This window comes from Perca fluviatilis, chromosome 4, assembly GCF_010015445.1.
Source record: "Perca fluviatilis chromosome 4, GENO_Pfluv_1.0, whole genome shotgun sequence".
In the NCBI taxonomy this organism is placed as follows: Eukaryota; Metazoa; Chordata; class Actinopteri; order Perciformes; family Percidae; genus Perca; species Perca fluviatilis.
Window position 1 is genome coordinate 6138828 of NC_053115.1, and position 17235 is coordinate 6156062.

Genomic DNA, 17235 nt, shown 5'->3' on the forward strand with positions numbered 1-17235 from the left:
TCGGATCACACAAAAAAAAAAAAAAAGACAGGAGAATTTTCTGAAATAATAAGTTCATTCTGCCTCGGTTGTAATTAGTCAGCTTAGACATTTTAGCTTTTCTGACAGCCCCCTCTCTCCTGTCACACTTTCAGCTAAAAACTAAAGCATATCATTACATTTCCCCCATTGAAAGGACCTACTAAGTTGCTACTGAACTGTACTTGTGCGACTACGGTGATGTTTTCTCTATGAAGGAACCGCGACGCAACGAACGTTGTTTACGAGCAGGTGGATATGACGTCACGGACTTGGACAGCAAAACAACAACATCCAAATCCGCGATTCTTCCTTTTTTTTTTCTCTCTCTCTATCTTTCTCTCTCTCTCCTTCTTTTCTCGGCGTGTTAAAAAATCTAATAACAACATTAAGAGAGGAGCTCGTGCCTTTCTCTGCGAGGCAGACTGGGAAGGAGCGAGTGTGAAAGTCCAAATTTTGCTTCTTTTTTTTTTTTTTCTCTCGACGCCCTCGGTAAGATGATCTCTTTCTCCTTGTAGTTAAGTTAGTTATTTAGTCCCCCCCCCCACACACACACACACACACACACACACCTCCGCCACCTCGCCACCAACACCAGCGGCGGGCGGAGTAATAGCCTATTTACGTGCGGTGTTTACGGTGTGATTTGTTCTCGCATGCGTTCTCGGTACACAAGCTCGCGTGCACGGTTTATCTCACACTAGCTAATCGGTACCCTCCGCGTGCGCCTGTTTAGCTGCTGTAAAGCGTTTCCCATTCTGGTAAGTTTAACTATTATGTTAACGTTAGCTTTGCTGTATCGTGTATATATATATATATATAGAGAGAGAGAGAGAGAGAGACATGCTGCACTCAGATACACACACGGAGTTTGTCTCCGCGTTTTGCTGCTGCGTTCTGCAATTGTTACAATTAGCGAAATAAACAGATAAACAAACACCTGTATTATTAGCACGTAGGCTGCGTGGTAGCGCCGTTTAACGTCTCTGTAACAGGAGTGGTTTTTGTTACTACGAGTGTTGTATCCTCCACTTTTTTTTGTTTGTTGGAAAGTTGGGTTTCTAACTTAGTTGAGGCTAACGTTGCTCACGAGACCCCCGGGGGGGAAATGCACCTTTTTATAACCAGTTGGTTCTGAAGTGCTGGTTGATGATAGCCGGTTAACAGTGAATTACTAGCTACCTGTTGCGGATACAGCCGTAAAAGTTGTTCAGTTTACACGGTGAAAGGGAAGTTTGAGTGCCGTGATTTCTTTTGAGTAACGTATAGGACCAGGGAGGGAGCTTTACCCCACGTGCTAGCAGTCCTCCAAACTCCGAAAGACCGGAGGAAGGCATTCCGGCTGCCCGAAACTATTGCTGTTATAACTGTAAGAGTTTTAGCTAACGGGCAGGTCGACTTTTATCTGGCTGTCCGTCATATCTTAGGCTGTTCGGTGTGGCTGAGTGTACGCTACATTTAAAGCGGATATTCAACTTTGAACACAAAGGATTTAAAGAGAAACATTTTTTTTTATTGATAGCTGTCACAACTGAAATTCACACCTCAACAAAAGTTGACGTTTTTGACATGCTTTATTTAACTGTATTGCTCAAAGTTTAAACGGAGTGGTTTAGAGTCAGACATGGTGTGGATTAGAGTTTGACATTTTCTTAACTGTCAATATAGGCTGAAGTTACAGAGCATTTCAATATCGACTGTGAAAAATAGACTTAGTTAAATTTAAAAACGACCTGGTATTGCTATAGTGTGTAAGTAGATTAACGTTATGTAGTATCCTAATGCACTGTACAAAGGAATGTACTTGAACAAAACATATTTGTAAAAATACATTCAAAGCAGTCAATTTTAGATTTATTCTATTTAAATTAATATTTTATTACAGGTGTATTACAGACAAATGGACACCTAACAGGTATGATAATACATTTTACAGTGCAGTTTTTCAATGTGTGTATATATATATATATATATATATATATATATATATATTATGTATATGTGTGTATATATATATATATATATATATATATATATATATATATATATAATACATATTATAAGCACGTCTTGTGTAGTTAATCCATGTTCATTTATTAGTAATTTGTAAAGTCAGACAGAATTGGTATCTTCAACAAAATTGTATATATATATATATATATATATATATATATATATATATATATATATATATATATATATATATAAATAAATAAAGATACAGAGTAAGTCTATTGAGAGTGAACTGCATACATGCAATAATTAAATATTAGCCTAATATATTTTACAGTAAGTCTGCAGCTGGCAACAGCAGGACTAAAACCATCTGAAAATTTACGAAAGGGAAACTGCAGCTTTAACAACTATTGCTGGCAGGGCTCCCTCCTTCTTGGTCTTTGGATTAGTCATTGTCTGAGGATAAAAAAAAAAACACCTTTTTGTAGGAGAAGTAAAGTAAACAGCCTCCAACAAGCGAACCTTGACAACCCAGATTAAGGAAAACATTGGAGATCAAACAGTGCTGCTGCTGGGCTGTTGTCATGAGCTGCCTGAGAGAGAGCTGCAGACTATTTGAACAGGCACTGGGGTTTGTGTGCTCACTTATGCAGAAATGGACCTTCGCAAATGCTGACCCAGGTTTTAAAACACAGGATGAACTTTTTTTAAAAAAAAATTTTGTGCAACTTTTCTAAGCCTGCTGTTTGACACAGCTGTTGCATACATAGACCTTCAGCCTTCTGCTGTTTCTGATGGGAACAACCTAACACTGTCCCCTGCGTCTGCTTCTACAAACTAGACTGGCTGTACGTTTTGTGCTCCGTACTACAAGTGAATAAATTGAGTTGGCAGTGTGGGGGTTGGGGGTTGGGGGCAAAGTAAAAAAAGCTTGAAATTTGAGGAAGTGCAGCTGTATGCATTGTAATGACGCAAGATCCTTAACGCACCAATCTGTGATTTTTGTATTATTTGGAAAGCCCTTGTTTCTAGTTTGGCCTCTTCAGGCTGGGGCTAAGGCTCTTCTTTGTAGAGAGTTGAGGTTCAACTGGTAAGAAAGTAATCAGTCACTCATGCATTCAGTGTGAGGACTCCAATCCCCGAGTGGAGCGGCCCTCTCTTTCATCTGACGGCTCAGTATTTGTGAACACGTTGTGCTGGGTACGGAGAGGCTGAAAAACTGACTGTGCACCCTTGCTTGCAGCTGAATGTTAAGGAGTTATTTCTGGTCCAGTGTGGGAATAAGGTTCTGTATTTGCTGTATTGTTTCTTTCAGATTTATTTGCCGGCTTCACCCCTCATTTGATTTTTTAGATACAAGACGCCCTCAGTTGCTTGAAACACTTTTGGCACAAAGCAAGACAAGTGACAGACGAATAAAGGGAATTTTCTGGTAAATGAATTTGTCATGTGATTTTTGCATGTTTGATTCACACAACACAAAAGAGGAAAAGCACTAGCAATAGGACTACGAGGGCAGCACGCTCATTAGTGCTGTATTACATGAATGGAAATGATAACAAAGGAAAGCAGAACAATATTTCCAGGGTAAAGGTTAGTGTGTCCCGGCCCCTGTGGTGTGCCCAGGCAGACGGTTGTCCATGCCAGGGGAAGGCTATTGGTCGGAGAGTGGACAGCCTCAGGTGCGCTCCGTGCAGCTCCTCCGTCTCTATGGAGACTGCAAAATGCTCAGGACGGCCATTAACTCATGCAGCCATTAATTACTGTCTTCTCCCGTCATCTGTCCCTAATAAAGGCAGGGATGCTGACAAAAATGTCGTCATTGTGCATGCAACGACAATCAATTAAGTTGCATTACAAAATGAATGCACTGCTGGTTTTGTGTTTCAGGAATACAGTACAACATTGGGGTGCAGGTTGTGTCTATTTTTGCAAAACATATCTAAGTATCCTGTTTAGTCCTGTCAAGTTGGTGTATTGAATTAGTTGTTGGTGTGTTGGTTTCAGACAAAAGTAGTGTTTTTTTTTTAATACATAATTGGCTGGGTTGTACATGCTGTGAAGTTGTATGAGAGACTAGATGGGTTGCAGAACAGTTTGCAACAGCCTCTGCTATATCAATAAAAATAAGTTAAATTGAAATGGTACCAGTAAAAAAAGTATTTTGCTCAATCCCTTTCCCTGTATGATCGCTTTTACCAAGTACTGTATGAATACGTATTTTCTAATTCTCAGAGTAAAATCAACGTATTCTACCTTGGGATTTAATCTTGGTAAAATGTGTGATGTGTTTTTTCTTACTTTCTTACTTGAGATCACTCACAAAAGAAGCTGATTTGACTGATGGACTCATCTCCATCAAGATACAGACGGTTTAAAATGAAAGGGAGTTGGCTTTGCACTGTGGTGTGGTTTGCATTGACATCTGATTCAACACCTTTTATTAGGGTTGTGAAGTAGTGTAGTCAATCATTTAGTTTTCTATATCATATTCAGACAAAGGTGTTTTATGCATTATATAAATAAACAAAACTTTTTTTTAGAAAATTAGAGAATTCATGAGATGAATTGTGCAGGTAGACGAAATTTAAGTTGTCTCTCTTTGTTTAAACACTTTATATACTGCCGAATGGTTTTTATTTTTATGCACACGAGTCCCTGGTCTCATTTTGAATGAGTGCAATCAACATGACATCATGACTTTGCGTAAAGATACACGCCACTTTCCTAAAGCCAAGTGGCGTGTTATCTGTACGCATTTTGAGCTGTGTATGTCTACGCTGTATACGGCAGATGTAAACATACACACCACGTGGCGTCTTATCGCGAGAACGTCACACGCGTGTTAAAAAAAAAAAGGTTGGGTTTAGGAAAAGAACATTGGGAAAGGCTTTAATAACACAAAAACACAACAAAAACAAAAAAACAAAAAAAAAAAATAACAAAAAATAAAATAACGGGTGACAAGCACCACACACGGGACGCAATCCTGGCTCTCCTGGGTGAAAGTCCTGTGTTTTACACATCCACCACCCCGGACTTTCCTTTTACGTCCTTTCATACTACACGCTATGGCGAAAATTCACACGTAATGTAGGTCAATGGCAGCCGAACGGCGTTGATAAACACGCTAAAAAGCGTTTGTGTGTCTTGATAACACGCATAAACGGCATATGACTTGGCGTGTCCTACATACGCCACTTTATGAGATCAGTCTGGTGCAATAGCCTCTCAGCATTTAATAACTTAAAATCAAGCACCAAATTTGTCTGTTTTGGGAATGTTGCAGGTGAGCTGCAAACATTTCCATCCAGACATGAGGTGCTTAACCATATCCTACACGCTGTGCTCAGCTGCCAGGCGAAACCTCACCTCCTGTTTCCTGTTTCTGTCAGCTGTCCAGTCTGTATGTTGGTCTGCGTTTGTTTATGACGTGGCTTCGATGGCCCAGTGGATGACGTTCATTTCATTTTTTAGGGAATTATCTATCAAATATGTGTTAATGAATATTTACACTGAGAGGGTGTAGTTATTACTCTGACATAACCTCACGTCTTGATTGGTTTATGATGCCAGGGCGACCGCGTTTGCTCTCTCGGTTTTAACCTTGCTTTCGTTTGTCGTTTTGACTAAAACTATACACAGCGTGAGGTAATGTAGATCGTAATGATAAAGAAATTTAGCTTTCTGGCAATTTTGGAAAAGTCAGAAGAAAGATAAAAATAAAGTGACTGTGGCGTTCCTGGTGCAGCTATGTTGGAATTAGGCTATTCCTGAATTCTGGTTGTATGCATGTAGACATGTCATGTAGACCGTGTGACTCGAGAGTGTTAAGAGGAAGCATCACTTTAAAGTCGTAGTCGTCCAGTTGTTATATTCAATTTTATATTTTGATGACAAGTTGTTTGGATTGTGTGCTGCCGCTAGAAATCACTTTTCAGTCAAATGTTGCGATTTGATCTGTGATATATTTTGTCTTTGTTTAGGACGTTTTTAGTGGCGGCACTCTGCTCGTTCTCTGTTCGGCTGTGGTGGCTGCTCATGTTAGCTCACAGGTTCCCCTGTTTATGCCAAACTGCTTCTGGAAATGTAAAAGTCTTCACTTGCACCCAAGTGTTGAGATCTTAAGACCTGTCCAAAGCTGGATGCTTAGAGCTGCAAAATAAAAGCTTTCATAATCTGGCTATAGGTTCAATCATTACTATGTTACATCAACGTGAGAATAAGAGTAGCAAAAACTGAACTTGACTAATGTGAAAATGTCCCAGGCTTTCACTTAAACCCTGTTAACTGTATTAGGCAGCGCGATGTAGAATAAGGTTACAGGAGCACATCTTTAAGAGGCCTCATCCTTGACTTCTTGGCTGTGTTTTCAGTTGGCAGTCCCAGCCTAATAAGAAACATAACATGGCAGGGCCTGCTCTTCCATCATCATTGCTGGGTGGAAAGTTGGTGTGCTTTGATCATGTCTTTTGGGCGCATCACTCCGGCTTAGCCTGCTGCTCGCTATGTGATAAGCCATCAGAGTACTCAGATCTAAGCCGGCAGCTCTGTGGGCTTGAGGAGAGACAGGAGAGAGTAATGGAGATGAGGAGAGAGCAGCAATGCAAATTTTGTTGACAGACTGTTACTGCAGCTGTTTTCTTTGCCTTTGAATTCAACAATGTTACTGTCCCTCTTCACTCTGTCTGTGAAGAAAAGGCCACTTTCATTTTTAGGTAATTTATTTGTGGAAAAACACTGTTACCGTGTTGTATAATTTGCCCTCTTGGCAATTAAAACGGCTTTTAATGAGATGCACATGTTAATTGCCTCAAAAACATGTGATTTAATTATTTTACAAACTGTTAGGCCCAGATGTACTCTTAAGCCGCGGCTAACTGATACAAGTTCACTTTGAAGTTGAATGCTCCGTTTTCACACAGCTTTCTTCTGTCCGTCCATAAAACATCATTTTAGACCCCCCATTATGAAAGGGTGCTCCTAATTGACGGGTTGTTGCTTGTTTATTTGATATATATTTACCGGCTAGGTGGTAATTGGGAAGCAGTAATTACCCAAGATGCAGTGCAGCCCTTCAGCAGAGGTGCTACCACGCTGATGAGTTCAGAGCACAGATGAAAGTATGCAGGTTACTATTATCATCCTAGCAGACTGCTTAAATACTTGACAGCGGAGAGCAGAGATTGCTAATTGGGTCTGTGTCCTTTTATACAGTCTCATTGTTTACTGTGATGACGTACAGCATGAGATCAAAAGCATGGTTCTTTTTTCTGTGTGTGCTTTTTTTTTTTTGGTACAGTTGTTACAAGTACGCCTGAGCAGTTAATAGCAACAATAAAAGGCCAGTGTATATAAGGGCCTCATGGATTCGGAGTCCCTCCTGTTGATGTCGTTCCTTCACTGATAATGGCCTTGTTAACTGAGATTCATCACCTCTTCATTCAGAGTCCCCTGGATATTGAGGGAGAGCGTTGTCAAACTACTGGGTTTGCCACGGTGAAGTCATCCTCATGTGGTTTTGGAAGCTATTCATGAAAAGTGGTGACGGCATCTTCCCCGACTCCTGATGATTCAGTTGACCTGAGCTGAGACTGGGGCGGTGGTGGTGTTTGACTTTGTTTGCTGCTCAATTCCGCTTTCACACCAGCTCTCGCTTTCACTCCCTCTCCTTCTCTCAGACACTTTCTCTCCCTCTCCAATACCCTCAAACACGCCGAGCGACGCATACCTTGTTTGTGCGCAGGCTGCTGTTGTTTGATAGCCCGCTGTCCCAGTAGATCTTCAGACGTTGTTGTTGTTTGCCTGTATTGGTTGGAGTGTGTGCCTTGCATTTGCCCGGGCTCCTTGGAGGGAGTTTGTTTTTGTTCTCAGTGTTGTAAACAGGGTGGGGCTCCATTCCCAAACCACTCAGTTGGAGATGGTTATTTTCACAGGAGTGATTTTCTTTTCTTTTCTTTTTTTTTTGGTTTATCATCTCGGTCAATAGATTAGCCTGGGATGGAATTACGTGTTGAAGCAGATAGTGTGGCTAACCATTTGCTGCATGTGCTGACCAGATAACCACTTTGCCGCTGTTGTTTTTTTGATGATTTAAAGAAGCTGTGTGATAATTAATTAGTATCATTTATATCGATCTCTATGATTATAATATGCCAAACATTCAAATTTTACCCTCATTTCAATTTTTTAAAACCCATGAAACTATTAGTATATTAAACTTATTCCACAGTCATAATGTTCAAATATTTGTCACAATCACAATATTTCACAATTTCCTACACCCCTAGGTTGGTCATATACTTTCACTTTTGATTTTGGAAATTGTGAGACAATAGTTCCCCTTGCTGTTCTCATGTCTAACTCTAACCATAGTAGATAACATTTGGTACTTTGAGGAAAGTTTTCACTCAGGTCATGGCATCGGTTTCTGACTTTGCTCAAAATTGTTTTTGCCAGGAAGGAAAAGAGGGAGGTTGTCCTCAGATGTGGTTATATCAGAACTTTAACACTACTAGATTTCAGTTAAAGGCCAGGTCATATTGAGTTTAAGTCCCAACCCAGTTTCCAAAACAAAATTTTTGTTTATTATAACGAATTGGCTGAACACACCCCTGGCTAGGAATGACTATGGCCTTTTCGAGCCCACACGGTTGAAAATGTCAAGTTGCAAATTAAAATGTTTGAGGTGATATTTGGCCGATATATGGATTTATGTAGCATGGCGGCTACACTATTTAAGGCTCCTGCTTAAGGTGAGATCCACACAAAGATCCCTGTCAGGTGTGATACTTATGTGGCTTTCACAGAGCGGCTCGGCATCAGAGGCTGCGGATGTGCGTAAAGTCCCTTTTTAGATGATGGGAGGCGACAGCCACAGTCACTGCTGCTGATCCTGCAAAGAATCACACAGCAGCAAGCACAGCAGACCACTGTGTGACGTACAGCGAGCGGCAAGTTTGAAATGGTCAGCAGCTGGAGGTCTGTCGTTTGTAGGGCTGGATACCGAATTTGATACTTTTTAGGAACTGACCGAATTGCCTCCTTAGTATCCAGTATCGAAAAATGCCTCGTCATTCTATTCCAAATTTCAATACCTAAGGGCCAAATCTCATCAGCATCAGTGAGCCAACCAGAATGCAGCATGCTTCTACCAAGATGTGGCTTGTGATTGGCTGTCTAAAGTTACACGTCGTAGAGACACACAGGAAAAACTCTACGTTACGCACAGAGACGGGGCTCACATAGTAGGAGCTGAAAAATAAATTCAAAGTCGATTTGTGCGGTAATGTGTAATATTGACATTTCTTTTTGATGAAATGAATTTTTTAAAATTGGTATTGTAAAAAAGTATCATTCAAGAACCGGTATCGAAGTCACAGGGGCATTTCTGCCTTTATTAGAAAAGAAAGCTGAGATATGAAAGTGGCGAGAGAGGGGGGGGGAAGACATGCTGGAAAACCGTCACAGGTCGTATTCGAACCCTGAACCCTCTGCGTCGAGGAACAAACCTCTGCACATGTGCGCCCGCTCTACCAACCGAGGTACCCGGCCACGGCATCGAACATTTTTTGAACGATACCCAGCCCTAGGTGTTTGTGAGTGGGAAACGCATCCTCCTGAGTCCTGACTCTATCACTCTAAGTTACTGTCAGGGTCTCATTACAATGAATACAGAGGCGGGAAGCAGCTGCATAGGCTACGTTCATACAGCTGAGGGCAACTCAGTTCCTATAAACAAGGCTAATTTCTCTCTGTACAATAGAAGACTCACTATCACATCAATCCCAGACACTAGCTGAATGAGTGTAGGAATTTATTCAACCATATATTTTATACAAAAAACCACACTCAAAACTTCAATGAAATGAAATAAATGGTTATGAATTAACTGTAGCTGCTTGCTTTTATCAAATCAAAGTCTTGTCAATTCTTAAATGCAGTTTGATTATAGGAGACACTTCAGCAGCAGTGTGTGTGTGTGTGATAGCCTAGTGCTGACATCATTCCCCTGTTTCCTGAGACAGATGTGCTTCACCTCTGTACACTAAGCATGCACATGCACCCTGGTAGTCAGGTGACATACGTAACAGCAGGCGGCAACAACAGGCACACAGCTCTCTTGTAAAAACGTGATCTGTGAGGGGAGGGAAAAACAAAAAAAGAGTCAGGGTTCACAGCGGCAAGGAAAAGAAAAACAGCAGAAAGTTGATGGGAGTTCAGACTTTTTGGAGTTTAGTGATGAGCTTTTGTACACCCGCACAAACGCATGTACGCTCTCGAATATCTCTGATAAACCAGCATTTGCAGTTGATCTTAACGAGTTAATGCTGACTTGGCTTCATGTCCCTGACACCGCTCGGCTTTCTTGTGAATGGTTGAACGCGCGTTTATTTTACAGATGGAAATTGTGTTGGATGTTATTGTGGCTTACAAGGCGTTTATCTAAGTGACTACCCCACTGGTCTATAAAAAGACCTAAGATAAAGAGCGAGAGAGAACAAGAAAAAGAGTGGGTGAGCAAGAGAGAGAATCTGAACTGGAACTGAAACTTTATTTGGTACTTGTTTTGTTCCAGGAACTATAAAAAGCATGAGAAAAACTCTAATTCTGTAGGAGAAATGTGAATAGCGCGTCTCCGTAGTAGACGCCGATGACGACCGGTCGTACCAGAGATGAACCTGTGACAGCAGTTGCTTGTGTATTGGTCAAACACTATGCATGTTACAACAAGACATTTATGTGTGTGTGTGTGTGTGTGTGTGTGTGTGTGAAACATTTTATTTATTTTTTTTAGTAAGTGAAACTGACATGTGACATCAAAGTGCCTTGTGCATCATGCACACATGTTCCAGAGTTGCTTTCCTCCCAGCTCGCTACAGTTAACCATTTACTATTTACTGTTTACAGCCTTTTGTCGGAGATTTACTGCACCTGTTGTAAACGCTGCTGAATGTGGTGTGGTGTAAGCAATCAGCTGTTCTGAATTATTGGACCTTTTTCTAAAAGCCTTTTCATGTTGAGTATATGGAGTGCATGATGCACATGCTTTTAATATGTTGACCAATCAATTCCTCCCGCTGAAAACAACTCCCAGTTAGAAATGAGAAAATCAATCTTTTCATATCCTACTACACACGGGCTTTTGCTGTGGTTTTTTTGTGCATTTTTTGTGTACTTTATGCACAATTGTATGCAGTGATTGAAGGGCTAATTCTAAGAATTTTAATCACTCCAACCAACCCTCTTGCAGTGTCATCTTTTTTGCAAATTCCCCATAAAATGAATAGATGAGCATTCTCTTTTTAGAGCATAATGGCTTCATTAGAATATGAGATAGATAGTAGATGAAAACTCTGTATCCTTCATGCACTCTTTCTCTTTCACTCAGTCACTCCGATCTCTTTTTTCAATAGCGGCCCTGTCTAAAAGACCTTGCAGGCCACAGTGAAGTGTTCAGTTGAACCTCACATAGACCAACAAGAGGATTGGAGAAAGCAAAGTTGAGAACAGTTTGAGCAGTATATTCTTTAGAGTAACTGGTGCAGGATCGACTGTTTCGGAGCCGGCTTAGCTAATGTATGAACGCTGTGGAACCAATAATACACTTGTTTTGTTTCTGTTTGCGTCTCTCCACCTTCATTGATTGCAATGCCACACCCTTCTACCAGATTCACAGTGACAGCTATTTTTTTCCACCAAGTGAGATCATGCCATCGGAGGCTGGGTGTTGTGTTCTCATCAGGGCCAGGCCAACCACACAGTGCCAGTCAATATGTAAACAATGGTGGAGACAGTTTGTCATTGCCTAACTGACATTTATTTATTGCTTGGCTGATGATTCATCTGAGACACGTTATCTCACAAAGTGTTTTCAGGGTGCACTGTACTTATGGTGGTTTCGACAATTCACTCTGTGATCTTTGTCCCCCACATTCACTGCCATATACTGTATATTCTAATATTGTAGGCCATTCTAGGCCACTCACTTCTTGTTTGGACTCATAAATAGGCAGCTATTTTACAGACCACGTGACCAGACTTGGAAAAACAAGTTCTTGCCTAAACAGACAATACTGTTGCTAACTACAACTACCTGTGTGTTGTCAGCTGCAGCCAGGTCTAAATGTTAATATGTATGAAGGTGATCGCTTTAAATGTTATTTATATTTTTATATATATATTGATTTACTGTGTGTATTATCCCGATCGGTTTGCATTGCAAGCAAACCATTAGTTTAGTTTAGTTTATTATTTACACATATACAAAAACTACAGATGCATATACACATAATCAATAAAAGATGTGATGGAGAGATGAAAAAAAAACAACTCAGAGGGGCTTAATCTGGGCACTCTCCAATACATAATCCATTTAACGTAGAAAGAAACTAAAATACTTAAAAGAAAAGAAAACGGGGGGGAGCCCAGAACAAGAGTTCCACACAATTTAAAATCAACAGAAAAATACAAAAGGTAAAATAATATTAAGAGTTACTTGAGTGGTTTACAAAGACATTCCATAGGGATAACATTGCACAGATAAAAACAAGAGGCAGTGGTGGCCTAAAGGTTAGAGAAGACTGGGAGGTTGCCGGTTCAATCCCCAGACCGAAATGATAAGAATCTGGGTGGGGAAAGTGAAAGAGCAGCGCTTGTCCCTCCCTCATTACCACCACTGAGGTGCCCTTGAGCAAGGGACTTTACCTCCAGCCGCTCCAGTGGAGCTGCTCAGTGGCCAGCAGATCAGACTGTGGTTGTACTGGGCAGCTTCCAGGTATGAATGTGGAACTGTGTGAATGTGATCAGGGCGTTCCTGCAAAAGAGAGAGGCTGCCTCTTAGTGAACCTTCCCTGAATAAATAAAAGGTTCAATAAATAAAAAAAATAAAAAACCTTTAACAGCTTTCTTAACCCTCGTGTTGTCTTCCCGTCGACCGTCAAAAAATAGAAAATGAACCCTATTTAAGATGCTTTTTTTGAGGATTTGTTGGTTTTTTTCTGTGCTTTTTTTTAATTAATCTTTTTACTACCACCGGATTCATCACTAACACCAACTTATAAACTCTAGTTTTGCACTTTCTTTTTTGAATTCATGGTCAATAAACCTCATTTCAATTAAATAATCCCTAATTTGAGTTTTAAAAAAATCAAGCTGAAATTATGAATTATTTCGACAAATAGTTATGATTTAGTGGATAATCGCGACTGTTAAACTTTAGTTCGGACACGTGTTGTCTTCCCGTCGACCAACGAGCAACTTCTTGTTTCTGGGTCAAAAATTTAAAATGTAAACTTTTTTTTGTTTTGGTCCTCTTTGTCGACACTTTTGTTGATTTCCCCCCCTTTGTCACTTATTTCAATGTTTTTGTCAATTTTCTTTTTTTTGTAATTTTTTTTAATTAATTAATTTATTATTTATTTTTTGCGCCTTTTGAAGAATTTGCAATAAAATTTCAATAATATGGCTAACTAATATTTCCATGGTAGGGCTGAACTATTTTCTCACTTATTCTGTGAGTATTTCAAAGTTCACATTCATAAAACAACACATTATAACATAGAATACGTCTGCTGATAAATGTAAGCCAAAATAGTCTAATGGGAATTAACAGGGTGAAATATAAATATAAAAAATTAAAAGATCCATACCAAACAGTGAATGTTGGGTCAATCGCCTGTATAGACAACCAACTATAGGGGCATTTTGTTTGTTTAACATCCTGCAATAAGTCTACTGTTTACTGGCAATATAATAGGATTAAAGCATGTCATCCACGTTCTGCGTTGTTTCTGTCCTGTAATTTAATTGGTTGCTGCTATGGAAAGTAAAATGAATTGCCATAGAATAATGATGACAAAATCAAGTGAAATATCTATCCCACTCTTAACTCCAGCTAAATGAAAGTCACAGTTGCCTTTTGTCCTTTTTTATGCCTCTTTTAGATGGTGCACCATTTTGGTAAGTGGCAACTGGCTGAAGTCTTTTTTTGTATAAGGTGACCTGTGTTACAGTGAGGTTACAAGAAGCAAAAAATGTAGCTCGCTTTCATGTTCTGGGAGTGAAACCTTAGATATTTCTCTCCACTTGTGCTAGTGTAAATGATTGCATGGAGTTTGTCCCTGCTGATTAAGGCTGTTTGGACTGTTCTTCTTTGGAACCGTGCCAATTGAATTTTCTGCCTTCTAACACGCTTGGAGAGTGGGGAATATGGTTCTCATTGGGCCTGAGGCTTGATCTCCTTCTTGCCTCCCCCCAATCCTTTCACATCACTCTGACAATTAGCAAGCTCGACCATCCCCAAATGACACACGTAATTAAAGAGTTGGCATTATAATTACAATGTGTTTATTGTCTGTTTATGGGTTTTGTGCAGTGCATTACGCACTGGGAGATTTCTTTGGTGTAAATGGATTGAGTGCTGTTGATATACTTGGTGGTAAACGCGATTTCATGTGGTTAACATCTCGGTATCGCCTTTATCAGCCCTTTGACAGTTGCTCTGTTTGTCGCACGTACAACACGATTTGGCTGACAGCAGAAACTGGCACCCGAAAACCCCCCAAATTATTTAGTCATGGGCTTTTAACAGGCACAACAGTAAATGCATGTTAAGTAAATGATGCAATTTATTCCCTTCTCCTCATTTCCAGGCTGGCTGCCACAGCGCTTCTGCCAGCTTTAAATAAGTGGTACCCAGATGGTATTCACATGATGCCCACTTGGTTACAAAAACGGTCCTGGGGAATGAAGCCGACTGCCACAACAAGCAACGGGTCAGCCGGTGAGCCTGTTGCATGTGCAAATGGGTTAATGTTGTGTCACTTTGCTGAATTCTTTGGGAAGGTTGTATCTCAGGGGTCCTAAAAGAATTGGAAAAAGAGCCCCGGTAATGAGGAGGGTGGGTTAGAGAGATAAGGGAGAGAGATTCTCTGCAGGAGTTCGTTTTTTTTTTTTTTCTCTGCTAATGTCGGGCTTCTTGATTCCTCGGAAAAGAGCGAGGGAGGCAAGTGATGAGCTTTGCCTCTGGAGTAACATGAGTCTGTCAACAAAGCGATTTCTTTACCTTCTTATCTTTAAAAAAAAAAAAGGCAAAGACTCTTTTCTTTTCTTCTCTTCTCTCCATGCGTTTTTGCAGCTGTGCTCGTCTCTGGGCTTGCTGTCTCCTGGAGAAGTGGTGAACTGTGTCATCTCCAGCCACTAACAACCAACAGCTGCAGCTCCAGCCACCGCTGCAGCTCGAGGTTTCTAACGCAGAGAAATAAATAAACAAAGCCCCTGAAAAAAAAAAAAAGGAACAACACCACAAACAACACACAGCTTATGCAAATGCTGGGGAAATGTGTTCGCGAATCGATAAGCCCTATTTGTGTATGAAGAGGCTATAGGACAAGAGTGACCATTTTACACAGAGATATGCATTACTAAGTTTGCTATTTTATCTGCAGTAGCTACTCCCAAACATCTGTTTTAGTTTTTATTTATTTTTTTATCTTCTACAGTACATGTTAAACCCACACATTATGATGAAACAAACTATTTGTTGTGGAGTTGTGACATGAAACGACTCTGGGGAGGGTGCTCGTTGCTGTTTATGCAAAAAATAAAGGCACCAGATGTTCGAGGCAAAGTTTTAGTCATTGTGGTGGGAGAGGGGTCAAACTGACAGTAGGTCAGGGGTCGAACAGCATAAAAATCTGCAGCACCCACACAGTTAATTAGAGATAAGGGATTTATCGTGGAATGGTACATGTCACGTGTTAAGTTCTAGTTCAGCTGCTGCTGTTTTAAAACCGGATCCTCAAAGAGCAGCGTTGTGTCCAACGGTGTGGCAAACACGACGCTTTCTTTTGTGAGATATGTATTTTTTCCCATGAATGAAAAATGAAATCTCAACAGCTCGTCCCATTGTTTAGCTTTTTCTCCCAGTCACCTTGTAATTGTTTCTGTGTCATAAGCAGCTATTAGTATTGCTAGAAAATGGTAATGCTTTGAGAGACTCATCTCTTTGAGAGAATGGCTCTCTATCACACTCTCACATTCTTTTAAAAGGGAAAAGGAAGATGAATTTTGCCCATAAAGGCTGTATCACAAGGGCTTTTTATCCTAAATGGCTCTGGGGATTGTTATCTGTGGGAAGTGTGTCCTGCCTCTGTCGTGTTCAATCAAGTGTCCACTTAGCTGTGACTGGGAGTAATTGTTCCCAAGTGGGCCACACACTGACCTGTTAATGTCTGCGTTGACCCTCTAACCTTGTCAGCACGTCTTGGGGAGGAGTTTAAATCATGTGGATCTCCTCCACGTCTTTACGCTACCGGGTCAAGTGGGCGTCGGGCCCTGAAAGACCACTCTCTTGTAATTGTCCCCAGCAGCATGGGTCAACCATGGGTGTTCCCAAAGACCGGCTCCTATTAGATGAGGTGCTGGGAGTGGTGTAACTTAATGGGTCAAGCCATTGATCCGATACAGCACCAATGTCCCCCAGACAGCGCAGTCACAGTCTCTGACTGACTCTGGCTACATTGTAGATCCATCTCACTGACTTTATGGATGCCAGGTTGCAGCCTTTTTTTTCTTCAATATGATCTTTTGTCTCTTTTTTCACTCTCAATTTCGCTTCTTGTTGACAACTAGTGCAGTGCTCGTTGAAAACGTGCCTGTTCGAAACGGGGCCTCCGGTATTTGTTCTCGCCGCTTTCTCGAGAACCGCTTCACACTCGACACTGCGCTTCCTTGGCTCCCGAGCAGTACACCTGCCATGAAATAGTCGTGTCCCCTCTAGCAATGCCAGAGTAGTCATCTGCTAACGTCTCCAGTCTCTCAGGGCTCTCTTTCTTCATCAGTACCTCGAAGGTATTGTAGCGAGCGAAGGAGAGCAAGTCGTACCCAGCATGCCGTTCGGCGGTGTAAGGGTCGGGTCTCCTCTCAATACATTACACAGTGTGTACATAACGCACTACCAATAAATATGTCCCGTAGATCTCAAGAGCTCGCACTCGACACTTCACTTCCTTGGGTCCTCAGCAATAAACCCGTCAACTGTGAAGTCGATCGGATGAACGGTTGTCGAGAAAATCAAGCTCCCTATTGTATTTCGTGGTGTGAAATGACGACGACAACACCAACAATAAATGTTTTCATGTGCTGTGTTTTCAAATGTGCAGCAGGTGGCCCGTACTGATTAATACAGCAAAAAAACATAATTTGGTTCACCTGACGGGTGCTAATTTCTGACCCTTTTTATACCCCTTAACATGGATG

The 17235-nt window shown here is 40.9% G+C and overlaps 1 protein-coding gene across 1 annotated transcript in view; it reads left to right on the forward strand.

Annotated features, from left to right (window-relative positions):
• The first annotated feature begins 635 nt into the window (after window positions 1-635).
• The window catches only part of foxp1b (forkhead box P1b), a 164921-nt gene continuing 148321 nt past the window's right edge, over window positions 636-17235 (forward strand). Inside the window, exon 1 of the mRNA XM_039797612.1 lies at window positions 636-779. The gene's annotated coding sequence lies outside the window, so the exon portion shown is untranslated. The remainder of the gene's footprint in view (window positions 780-17235) is intronic.